Source organism: Halichoeres trimaculatus, unplaced genomic scaffold (assembly GCF_033239565.1).
Source record: "Halichoeres trimaculatus isolate MK-OKI-2021-1 unplaced genomic scaffold, fHalTri1.1 fHalTri1_scaffold_24, whole genome shotgun sequence".
NCBI lineage: Eukaryota > Metazoa > Chordata > Actinopteri > Labriformes > Labridae > Halichoeres > Halichoeres trimaculatus.
In genome coordinates this window covers 2,502,948-2,516,473 of record NW_027437202.1, presented here as the reverse complement: position 1 = coordinate 2,516,473, position 13,526 = coordinate 2,502,948, and the positions used below count along the sequence as shown (strand labels likewise).

The window sequence follows — 13,526 nt, the reverse complement described above, 5'->3', positions numbered from 1 at the left end:
CACACACACAGCAGTGCAAGTGTGAGTGGGGCGAGTGTTGTGTGATCATCAGTGGAAAGTGAATGTGTGAAGAGTTTTAAGAAAAGGAGCAAACATACAGTGAAATGTACCCTCAACTGTAATATGTAAGGGCAAATGCAGCAGTGTCACCATCTAGTGGGCAACGGAAGTAGGTGCAGCGTCAGAGCGAGAGGGGGAAGTGACGCAGTAGACCCGGAAGCAGCTTCTTTGACAGCAGGAGCGGGGAAGAAAACAGTGAGAAGTGAGTGTATTTTTGCGTGATCGTGAGCAGCAGAGCGGAGAAGAGGAAACGCATCTGTGTGGGGAATGAGTGTGGAGGTGTTGAACGTGAGATCTACGGACGGAGAAGACGGTGCGAAGCCGGTAGGCGAGTGGGTTGATGGACTGGATGATGTTTGAATGTGGTTGTGAATAAAGTGCGTGCGATTGGATCGGCCCCGTCTGTTGTGTTTAATGAAGAGTAAGAGTGAAGAAGCGATCAGTCACTTGACGTATCAGAGTGATAGGAGTGATGAATAAACAAATCTGTGAAGCGGTCAGGTGACGTCAGAGGTTGATCCACGCCAGGTGTGCGCGCTGATTGGTAACGCGGTTCAGCTGTGAACGCGGTGCTACCTGGTGCTATATAAGCGGAGCGGGTCAGCCAACAAGCAGGACGAGGTGTGTGACGGATCCGCTCCAGCTGTCCTCACTCACTCGCTCAAGGTAGGTGTGCTGTGCCTCGCTGTGCATTTTCCGCTTGTATTTGACGATCCACCCTCTAACGTTTCGCTGTGTTCGCAGGCTAAGCTGATGCTGGAGCCGTCCATCCCCAGAGGAAAGGTGAGTGTGCGGGTATGAGCCCTGAATGACGTTGCTCTAAGTCGCTCGTCTTGTTTCTTTCACAGGTTTTGAGCTCATGTTGGACGTGGAGTTTGTCATGGATGGTGTAGTTGGAGCGGCGTGTTCGTGAAGCAACCCACTAAGCACACGCTGTGTTCACAGGTCCTCAAGCGAACTCCAACCCAAGCAGACGGAGGTGGGGTTGAGTGCTGTTGTGACATACAGTAAGTGATGATGGCTAGATGTGTCAGTCAGTAACCCGACATTGTGCTTTGTGTTGTGGATCCTAGGTTTGGCGGTCATCGGGAAAAGACACAGGCAAGAGGTAAGTATTTATGTGAGAGTAGTGGGGTTTTTTTTTGCAGTCAAAGCTTCCATTCAATCAGTAGCACTCACTAGCTCTATGCTTATTTCAGATGCTGGCGCCGCCACCGCTGCTGCACAAGCAGACCGAGGTAGGTTTGAGAACTGTTTGACTCCATGTATCAGTTTAATGTAGCTGAAAGTGACAACGCACTGACCCACATTGTCCTCCGTTTTTGTCTTCCGAGGTTTGGGGACAGTCATCCGGAGAGGACTGACATGAGTTAAGTATTTGTTATGTAGTGATTTTTTTGAGTCATTTTTGACATGAAATGAGTATGAAGCATTCACTAACTCCACTTTGTGTTTTCAGATGCTGCTGCCGCCGCTGCCTCCCAAAGAGACAGATCCCACTGTAGTCTCGGTTTGTCGGAGGGTGTAAAACCGGTTGTGGCTGTCAAGAGTCTTGGCAGCTTCACGGTTTTCCCCCTGGTCGAAGTGGGTGAAGTCTCCCGTTGTCTCGTAGCCCCGGTGTCCGCTCCCTCAGCTGCTGGGTGTTTGTCCCCTCGCTTTTTCGAAGACGCTCCGTAAAGTGAGCAAGTGGGCTTAGAGCCAAGTGTTGCGGTGGTCCCGGTGTGTCCGCTCCCAGAATGCAACACTTACCGCGGGGGTTGTGTCCCTCCCGCACAGAGCGCAGAGAGCAGAGAGCTAAGCCAGTGTCGGTCCGGTTGTCCGTTTGGTCTTCGAAGAAGCCCCGGAAGGGGACAAGCAAGGCAGTGGGCTCAGCGTTGCCGTCTCCACGGTGTTGCCGTCGTCCCGGTGTGTGCGCTCCCAGAAAGCAACACCTGTCGCGGGTCGTGTCCCTCCCGCACAGAGCGCAGAGAGCAAAGCCAACGTTGTCCCGGTTGTCCGATTGCTCTCCAAAGAAGTCCCAGCGGTGGAAGTGTTGCGGTGGTCTCGGTGTCCGCTCCCAGGAAGCAACACTCGCAGCGGGTTTTGTCCCTCCCGCCCCGTCCCGCCCAGCACCGCACGGAGAGCCGATAGGTTGGCTAGTAGGTCCGGTTGTCCGCTCGCTCTCGGGCGCTCTTGAGCCCAGTGTTGCCCAGCAGTTTTGAAGTCTCGTAGCCTCGGGGGGCCCGCTTCCTTGCTGGGGATCTCGTTATCCCCCTAGAGACCTCCCAGCAAGGCGGGTTTTTCCCGGCCGCTCTTCGAAGAACCTCCCGTGGGTGTTTGTCGTTTTTCCCGACGTGTCGCGGTGCGTGCGTGGAGCACGCGCCCAGTCGGCGTTGCAGAGTGTTGAACTGTGTTGTGTTGTTTTCAGGATGTGAGATGCTGCAATGTTGATGTTATGTGTTTGAATTTTTCAATAAAGATGTTTGAAGTGAATGCTACCTGTGTTTGTGGTGATTGTCAAAGATGTGTTAGTATTGTGGATATAGGTGAGGGACTTAGACTAAAAGCAAAGTTAGGTGTTTGTGGAAAAAAAGTATTTGTTGAAAGACTTAGGTTGTAGAAAATGTTTGTAGTAATTTAGAGTGTGGTGGTGAATAGATTTTTTGTAGTCACACTTGGTGTTATCCAAAAATAATATTTTTTTGGTCGGTGTTTGATGAAATGATTTTGAGCATTTTCGAAGTGCGAGCGAGGCCCAAAAAATCCCCAAATTTTTGCCTAAGTATTTTTAGGGGTCGGACTTTACCCCCGAGGAAAAAATTTTTTTTTCGGCGTCACTGGGGGCCGGGCTATGGTACGGGGGCAACCCCCCCTCACATGATTAGGTATACATTGATGCCCCTTTTACTTCTCCCCCAGACTAAAGGTATAGCTTAATCTTGCTCAAAAAGTTTTTTTTTTTCCCCACTAAATTGAACACAAACCACCATTCATCTTTATCACTTTATTTCAGCACAGACACAAAAATAGCAACACTTTTTCTGGGACAGCATGTACACAATAAGGTTTACAACAACTACCTTAAGGGAGACGAGTGTCACCTTCAAATACAACTACACAGAGCACTTAGTGCTCTCACCATCAGCCTCACTTCTCCTTGATGGAAGCCACCATGATGAACACTCCTATCTGCACATTGACTGTGACACTCACAGGCAGCAAAAGGACACGCACTCTTTATTGTCAATAACACACACACACACAGTCGTGATGCGCAGGCCTAAGGTCACACGCTGCATCCTCTGCTCCAAACTTCTTCCGCTTGGCTCCAGTCCCCCAACCTCGGCCGCTCCTCCTCCTCCTCCTCTGGCACGCCGTCTGCTGATGTCTGAGGACGACAAAAGTGCGTTACCATCATTAAACTTCACCTCTTCAGTGGCCTTTACACACCATGCACAAAGACATAGGAAAAGACAGAGAGAGAGAGACAGAGAGAGAGAGAGAGAGGGAGGGAGACACAGACAGAGGGAGGGAGGCAGACTGAGAGAGAGAGAGAGAGAGAAAGAGCGGGAGGGAGACAGAGACAGAGACACAAAGAGACACAGGGAGGGAGAGAGAGACAGTGAGAGAGACACAGACAAAGACAGAGAGAGGGAGAGAGAGAGAGAGAGACACAGAGAGAAACAGAGAAACACAGAGAGAGAGAGAAAGAGACAGAGAGAGAGAGAGAGAGAGAGAGGGAGACAGAGAGAGAGACAGTGAGACAGAGAGAGAGACAGACAGAGACAGTGAGACAGAGAGAAAGACAGAGAGAGGGACACAGAGAGAGAGAGAGAGAGAAAGAGACAGAGAGAGAGAGAGAGAGGGAGACAGAGAGAGAGACAGTGAGACAGAGAGAGAGAGAGAGGGAGGGAGGGAGGGAGGGAGGGAGGGACAGACAGAGAGACGCAGACTGAGACAGAAACACAGAGCACATGTACATACATAGACCTGCTACATATTGACCCATTAGCAGCACATTCAAACATGCCTTCCAACACATTCAGTAGGGGTGTGTGTGTGTGTGGGGGGGTGATAAAGATAAGATAAGATAAACTTCAGGCTCTTTAAGGGCACCATCCTTACATTATGTTGTGACATCAACAAGCCCAAAGGACATGTCCAAAGGCTAAAACATGGATCCAAGTCATCACAGCATTTATTCAAGCATTACTTCTCATCCACTTTTGCTCTGTTGGATTATTACTATCATCACTATTAGCAGTATTACTATTATTAATATTTACTCCACACTACTATTGTTACTGTCATCATTTTGTCCCTAAACAACTTGATGACATTTGGAACCCTTACTTGGCGTACTCCACACACTGCTTCAGCAAAAACACCACACTCACTCACACCACAAAGTACTGCTCTGGATGTAACAAATCATTTCAGCCACACACACACACACACACACACACACACACACACACACACACACACACACACACACACACACACACACACACACACACACACACACACACACACACACACACACACACACACACACACACACAGCTTCTCCAAACCTGGCTTCTCATAACCCGCTACTCTCACTTTCTGGGATCTCTCAGCATGACAAAAAGAACACATAACTCATCATTTACACGTTTCACACTAACCTCAACACAGCATCTTTCAAGGACATTTACTGCTGCCAACTTCACTTTCTCCAGCTGCAATACAACACCACTTCACCACCAGAGGACATTCAAGCAGGTGTTTACCAGGCCTCAAAAAATCACCTCCAATCACATTTCAAACCACAAACTCATCTAAGCACAGACCACATTAAACATGTCACTAAATGCCACGGGTGTTTCCACATTACTTCACAAATCACTTCCTTTTCTGTTAACACTACAGATAGACCAATATGCGTTTTAACTCATTCTTAATAGCCAACAAGGTCCATAACTAGGGATGCACGACATTATCGGCACAATATCGGTATCGGCTGATAAAACCTTCAAAACACATTTATCGGTATCGGCAGATATGGCAATTTCCGCTGATATGCACAGCCCATAAGGTGCTATTCAGTTAGGACTATTATTATTTTCCATCTGAAAAATAAGCTCCTTCAATAAAATGTAGCACTTCATTTATTTGCACTGCAGAGCTCTGTGTCTGTCACCAGGTTGTTACAGTAGCTCAAAAAAACAAATGCAACTTGGTTCAGTTTAAAAATGACATTTAAAGTTCATGTGATCTACAGAAATTATTTTTCACTCTTTCTATACTGAATGTCTTGAGTTTCACAAAATAATACATTTCTTATTTATGCTCAAATCAAAGGTTTTTGTCTTGTTTTATGTGTGTGTTTCTTAAACAAATAACACCGTCACAATAAGAGTAACATATAAATTCCACTACAGGAAAAACTTAGCTTTCTTTACAGGGAAAAAAACAAACAAACTTGGGATCATCGCTATTGGTATCGGTTTCAGCCAAAACAGGTTTTCAGATATCGGCACAAATCCAATATCGTGCATCCCTTCCCGTAACCGATATTTGGCGCCCATATTCATCTACAGTCAAAGTGAATAGATTGTCATAAAAAATTTCCACCAATACAAACTCCAGCACTTCACAGCAATCAAATGCCTCCAAGCAGTATTTTAAATAAAGTTACATGAAAGTGCCTGATTCTCGGTCTAGTCCCTAGATAGAGTTAACACATACATACGTACAACCATCTGTTAAATATATTACACACCAAAGTATCTACACACATACATTTCACTAAGGACTTCAAACATCAACTGCATCACATCCACAATCAGTCAAAGAAGAGGCCAAACACTACAATTAAAACGTCAATACCATTAACTAACTACTACTGACATTTCATCAAGTTACACTATCATCTTCAACACAACTGAACATGGAACCAACCTCATTGATCAAGTCACAACAAACAGACACATTTTACACAATACAATCAACAACTATCTACATCTCAACAACCACAGAAGCCGGGCAACCAAACACATCCTTTATCAGCTCACATGTCCAACCCTGACTGAGGAACCTAACTACAGTCTGGACAGAACAAGTACGCATGGAAATATCAATAGAGGCTCTGAAGGGCATCACAAAAAGCGCAAACACACCCAGGCCTGATGGCTCACCTAAAAAAATATATACACTGTTTTCAGGAACGCTGTTACCACACCTTCTGAATGCATTATGAAACAAGCCTCATACCTCAAACCTCACAGTCTGCACTGACTACTCCTCTGCTGAAGCCAAGGAAATCTCCCACATCACTGACGTTGTGTGACACCGACATCTAATGTAAGGTTAAGGCTACAAGGACACACACAGTTACATCTGATCAAAAATCACCAACATGGGTTTCTACTAGTTACACAGGCATTTCAGAACGTACATATACTGATGAATGTATTACACAACAATCAAGGCCACGCCACTCTGTCAATAAACACCAAAAGGGTTCACACAGATTCAACATTTAGGGAACTTTAGCTTACCAGTATTACTTTACTGTATACTAGAGCTACAGCTAGCATCCTACATCCACCTGACTGGGCAGCACTTACCTCTAATTGATGATTACATTGACTAGTCCTTCTCAATCCATCACACCTCTATTAAATCACTAAATTAACATTTGGACAACATTTGGACTACTTTCTGGCTACAACACAAATCACAGTAAAGTGCTCTACATTTACCAAATAAACAACACACACAGTATCCAACAATCCACACACAGTTTGATGGAGCTCCAGAAGGAGTAACTTATTTAGGATTTCAAATAACTCTTTACATTCAAAAAATTACATCAATCCATCATTATTATTATTATTATTATTATTATTATTATTATTATTATTATTATTATGATACCCTTGTAAAAACCATCACATAAACATTCACCTATCTCTATGATTGCTCACATCAACATTATTACTTAAAGGTCTATTCTGCACAACTTACTTTACCTCTTTCACTCAACACCACTTCTCCACCAACATCCTCTTTCTCTACTCAAAGAAAACACCTCTCCATTCACTTGGACCAATAAACACCCCAGCCTCCCTCTTAACTTCCTCTACTGACTGTACCAAAACTCCTAATATGAAATCTCCCAACCTGGGTTCACATCAACAATGGTGGAAGAAAACATCCACAACACCCAAACAAAGACACTTCAGAAAAACACACACAGCCCTTTTCTATTACAATTTGGTAGGAGGCCCATGCCCACATGGCTCAAAATTTATCTTTTACATATTTCTCTTATTACTGCTTATTTTAAACCGCAGACACAACATATGGCTTTCAATCACTTCATCTAAGGCTACAACAAAATACAACACCTATTCAGTGAAGATACATTACTGTCATTCCAAAAAATAATGCTAACAATTCATTAACCTTCCAAGAAAACACTTTTTGCCTAAAGCTCATACTCAGGACACTCATATGTTCACACATCAACACCACATTACAGTTTTTGAACGTTTAACAGTATGTATCAAATCACCAACATGCCAGAAGCCAAACATCTATGTTTGACAGCATGCTCTGATTAACTTTCAGACACAACTAACATCCTTACCAATCAGCCTGGAACAAACATCTACAGCTACACACTACTGTTAAACAATGGAAAAAGGCATGTCTTCAGGCTCAAACTCAATCACAAACACTACATGCAGATCACAACAATGCAACGCACCACACGCTCAACAATTCATGTATCGTACAAACTCCACCAAAACGCCTTTGAGATCTACTTACTTAAAGATACCACACACTAAACAATGGATTAAATAAATGTCCCACACTCTGCCATTACAAAAACTTGCATACACTGTACAAGGAACACCTGAACAGCTCTATGTTACACCTTTTACACAATTTCTTCAGCACTTGATAATGCAAAGACATCACTGACAAGTCATTCTTTAACAATATCTGGTTCTTTTCTCTACCTCTTTGTACAGCTACATTTTTATTTCATCATTTTTTTCTAACAGCAAACACAAAAACAACATCTCATTTTCCCCTTGTTATCCACTTATCTGTTTATTCATGTATTTTCTCATTTATTTTCCAATTACAAATATTGTTCTTTACATTACCCTTATCATTTTAAATTTTATTGGTATTACTATTATTACTATTACCACGACAATTACAATTATTTTTATTATTATTATCATTACTATTTGGATTATGAAAGCATATATTTATTTCTCAATCGCCAAGTAGCGCAGCTTTACAATAATAAAAACTTCATTTCACATTTTGTCCTCATCTATTTTTATACTACTACTGCCTGCTGCTAATGCATAGTCAGTCAGTGCATAACTGCATGTTTAGGATTACATGTAAAGATCTCTGCAACAGGAAACAATAACTACAAATGACACAGACAACACACAACCACTTTACTTTACACTTTAACTACAACATTCACAACTAACCTCTACTTTACTCCACAAATTCACCTTTTATCTGGTCTAACCTCACAGCACCATCTAATACATTTTGAACTCCAACATACAGCTACAAAAGCCTGGACAGTTTTACTTCAGTGCACTACAGCAATGTTCAGTTACAATTTACTTTTAACATTTTTTCACTTTCACTAAAAACCCTTGTTATACTCTAGTTTCATTTCAGGTCACAACTGTAGCCTAGTAATCCTGCAATTCACATACAAACAAATAAGCCACTAAAAAAAAAAAGGCCTGTAAAGTGGCCTCACAAGTATCATGCATATCACCCTAACAGATGGATTTAAGCTTCACAGAGGGTTCAGCTACTACAATATAAGTGACTACCCAGGAAAAACATTACATCCGTCAAAATGCATATGTCAAAAAATCCATTAAAACTAGAGGGGTGTTCTCGCCCTGATCTCTGAACCCACGGGTGTTGCTGTTCCCACAGAGGCTGAATTATCTCCACTACACATACACCCTGAAGATGAACCCAGAAATCGACAGAAAAACAAGCTCATCAATTCATGTCTGGTAAAACTCCACCAATAACAGCTTTCAGATGTACACACTTTAACTTACCACATACTAAATTATGGATTAAAGAAATGCCCCACACTCTGGCAGTAGACAAACTAACAGACACTGTACAGGGAAAACCTGAACAGCCCCATGTTACACCTTTTATAACATTTCTGAATCACTTCATAATGCAAACACATCCCTGACAAGTAAATATTTTACAATACCTTGTTGTTTCTCTACGTCTTTATACAGCTACATTTTTAATTCATCTCGTTTTTTGCAATAGCAAGCACGCACACTCAACCTCCTTCTCCCCTTTGTATCTACTTCCCTATATATTCATGTCTCCATTCATTTATTTTTTTTCATTTATTTAGCCATTACTGTTTATAATATCATTACTGCTTGGATTATTGTTTTTACTATTATTACTATTAATATTGTTAGCATTATGACAGTACTTATTTATTCTCCAAATGGCAAGTAGCACCTATACTATCATGATAAGTTAATTTCACAATTTGTCCTCATTACTAATGTCTGCTGGTAATGCAGAGTCAGTGCATCAACGCATGTTTAGGAATACATGTAACTATTTCTAGGACAACTACAATACACTGGACTGTGCCACAGAGTACATAAACAACAATTACGCTCACTATCATTTATCTTATCTCTGCAACACACAGAGCAGCCAACACACAAAACACACCTTAGCACTAACATTAGCACTAATCTTAGCATTTGAACACCAAGGGAAGGATTTTTACAAACTCCCTCTTAGGGCTGCCCAATATGGCCAAAATATAACAGCATCCTAAATATGCACAAAACAAACAACACAAGATAAGGTTCGACAATTCCTTTCCCTACACTTCACAGAAAACAATAACTACAAATGACAGAGACAACCCACAACCACTTTACTTTACATTTCAATTACAACTTCCACAACTAACCTCTACTTTACTCCAGGAATTCACCTTTTAGCTATTAATCCTATAACTCCAATACAAACAAAGAAAACACAAAAAATAGGGATCATACAGTGGCCTCTAAATAAAATATGCCTCTCTGCATGACTCTGCACCCCGCTCAGGGCACCCGAGCAACATGGATTTAAGCTTAAGGGACAGTTCAGCTAGTGCATTCTAGGAAGTTACAGACAAATACAAGACTCAACTTTTCACCCAGGTACAAATCAAAAAAACTTCTAAAATATGGGGATGTTCAGAGAGAAACTCATGGACATCTCTCCACTATCTACATCTACAAATGATCACAGCGATATTTTTGAATTACATTGCTCAGAATCTGACAGACAACCTCAAAGGGTCCAAGCTTTGGAAATGTTTCAGTCACAAATCTTTATCAAACTCATTAAACACCACAAATACAAAAAACAAAAAAACAAAAAACAAAGGGGTCTGGATGTCGACTGATAAGAGGTCTAGTTTAGATTCATCTCTTTAAGCTGTTGATACAAACCTTGAGGAATAAGTCCATCAAGGTGCTGGGGGTCAAAGACGCACAACTTCTATTAAAACTACATGCTACTTTCTGCTGTTTGCTTACTGAACTGTTACATCACCCTGCGCACACCAAGTTTAGAATAGTTTGGCATTTGTTATTACACTTTAGTTTTTGTTACTTTTGATATTTTTTTCCATTACAGTTTAGTTTTAATTACTTTTACAGCAGCCATTCTAGTTTTTATTTAGTTTTCATTTATGCAACAAGGCTTAGTTTCACTATAGTTTCAGTTTTGTTTCACTTTAGTTTTACCTTTTTCCAGACCTTATTAACCAGGTGCAAGAGTACTAGAGTAAGTATTTTGTCATACTGTTTACTTTCTAGTCCAACATAGTGCTCACTGCTCAGTCAGTGCTGATACTGAACTGTTGGCTGCTGCCTTAAACACAAGAAAATCAGATACACTTAATATAACAATATAAACACAAAGTATATAAAAATAATGTTACCATAAATTACATAAAAATAATTCAACATTAATTATAAATAACAATATACTATGAGTTTTAATATTCACACTTGGACTCTGTAACGCTTAAGGCAGACTCAAATACAATTACACTATCACAGATGCTCTGATTCATTGCTCCACTACGTTGAATCGCAGCACAGCGCACAGCTAGTCAGTGCAGTAAACAAGCACATCCCAGTACGCAGCTATGATGGTGCTGTACAGCACAGACAACTGCCGAAAACTGTCATAAAATTGGTAAGGAAAATATGTCAGATTCATTTACATCCTAGAGGCTATAAACATTGTCAGAAACTAAAACTAAGGGCATTTCGTCGATCATTTTATTTCGTTTTGTGAACACAAGATACAGTTTTACTTAACTAAAAGTTTCTGTTTTGGTTCTTATTAGTCAGAGTTAACTGCAATGTATTATAAATTTTACTTTTTGTTTTTACTTTTGTTATATTTCACTATTACAACCTTGGCGCACACACACACACACACACACAGAGGCAGCGCCTGCTACAGGGAACACAAATTCACTTTGTTCTTCCTCTAAAACAACAACAACCCTAACCCACACGTGACAAATCAATTTCACAATTACAATCACTGCACCCCCCAGACCTACTCTTTCTTTCTGTACTAACATTCATACACTCACTCAGCCCCACGATCCACTCATACCACTCATCCCAATCAATCCCAATCAATCCACTCACCATAACTCCATCACAAACACATGCTTTACAGATAAGGCACAGACACAAGATTTTGCTAAATTATTTTCTTCTTTTCTTGACTAAACACCACATCCAAAGCTGAAATATGGACAACAAAAAACCTAGCTTCCCAGCCTTTAAATCACACCTCAAAAACTACATAGATTTCATCAACAACTGAGAAAATAACAGTACTATAAGGACCACACACACCGTAGCACAGTTACCTCACAGGACTGATGAAACTCCAAAGGAGAACGACACAAAACAAAAAAGAGCAAACACAAATGAAAGCTACTGACTGTTTCATTCTTTGGAAAACTTCTGCCTTCTTAATAAACATTGACCATGTACCCCCCTTCTAATTATTTATTTATTTGTCAATTTATGTTTCAGCTTCAGACATTACTTTTTACCTTTTCTTATTATCTGTAAGCAAAACTTAAAGTCATTTATTTTGGTTTGGGTGTGTGTTTACAACAAATAACTCAATCAGTAAATATATCAATAATCTACTCTGCACATCTGTACCACTTACAACTACTTTTTAAAATATCCAATTACAAAAGGTATCCCAATTAAATAAACACCCCCTGGTTATTTCCCCCTTCTTTATTCATGTCCCTTCATGTTAGCTTGTTAACACAAACCACAAACACTTAATAAGTCACTTCTTTATTCACTTTAAAGAAAACACCACGACACCCTACAACCTTTATTTATTCAGTCTGCAAGAGTTCACACACTTGACATCATATACTTCTCACCTGTAGGGGTCGCTCTGTAGACGTGTTTCAGCTCACACCGTCCAGCGCAGACATCTGCAAAACATACAACACACAACTGTGAGGACTTCTGTTTCAATATTCCCCTTAGCTCTGGTTAGTTTTGTGAATGATTACAGATCATGAAGGCATACCACACTTAATCACTTCACCATCACTATATAATGTAATCCCTCTACACATGTTCAATTAATAAAACCATTTCAAAAACCAGTGCAGTTTCTATCATTTCACCATAAAAATTAGGTCTACTTTTAAAACTCCATGTAAAGACATAACAGTGTAGCCATCACAAAATGTGACCCTACTTTACTGACAGAACAACTTATCAAATCACCGTACAATACAATTTAGTCTCTCACAAAATTCAGCTTAGAAATGTTTACTTTCATCTACACATCTTGAACTCATCATTTCCCTTTTGGGTTTAAAAAATATCGTTTATGGCTGAAACTATTTACAGATAAAGGACACAGACAAGACTTTGCACATTAAGTTCCTTTTTTCTTGCCCTTATAACACACCCATAAAACAAAATTTGATTCAACAAAAACACATTTCTATCCAGCTTCTATATCAGAACAAAAAAACTATATAGATTTCATCAACAAATCAGAAAACACCAATGCTATAAGGACAACACACACAATTCCAAGTCATCTCATCAAAGTAACCTCACACTGATGATCACACACCAAAGGAGAAGGGAAAAAAACAAACAGAAAAAACACAACTGTTCTGCTCTGTTACTATAACTTCCCACTCCCGTACTCCCCTTCAAATGATCTATTGTGTCATTATGTTTCATCTCCAATTACTACTTTTTTCTTTTTCTTACTGTCTGGATTTAATATTTCAATTTCGGATTTGCTGTTTTTATGTGTGTAAACTAAAAACTAATACATAAGCAAACAAAGTCTGCACGTCTGTACCACTTACG

The 13,526-nt window shown here is 40.7% G+C and overlaps 1 long non-coding RNA gene across 6 annotated transcripts; it reads left to right on the top strand.

The window, feature by feature from the left end:
- Window positions 1–189: 189 nt before the first annotated feature.
- LOC141785804 (uncharacterized) lies at window positions 190–2,472 on the top strand. Of its 6 annotated transcripts, XR_012597581.1 has the most exons (6): window positions 191–726; window positions 805–1,039; window positions 1,134–1,168; window positions 1,260–1,298; window positions 1,395–1,429; window positions 1,520–2,472. It is a non-coding gene; the product is annotated as an uncharacterized LOC141785804 (long non-coding RNA). The 6 variants fall into 6 exon arrangements; XR_012597580.1 differs by having other exon boundaries at window positions 190–726; window positions 1,260–1,429; XR_012597582.1 differs by having other exon boundaries at window positions 191–384; window positions 589–726; window positions 1,260–2,472.
- Window positions 2,473–13,526: the final 11,054 nt, after the last annotated feature.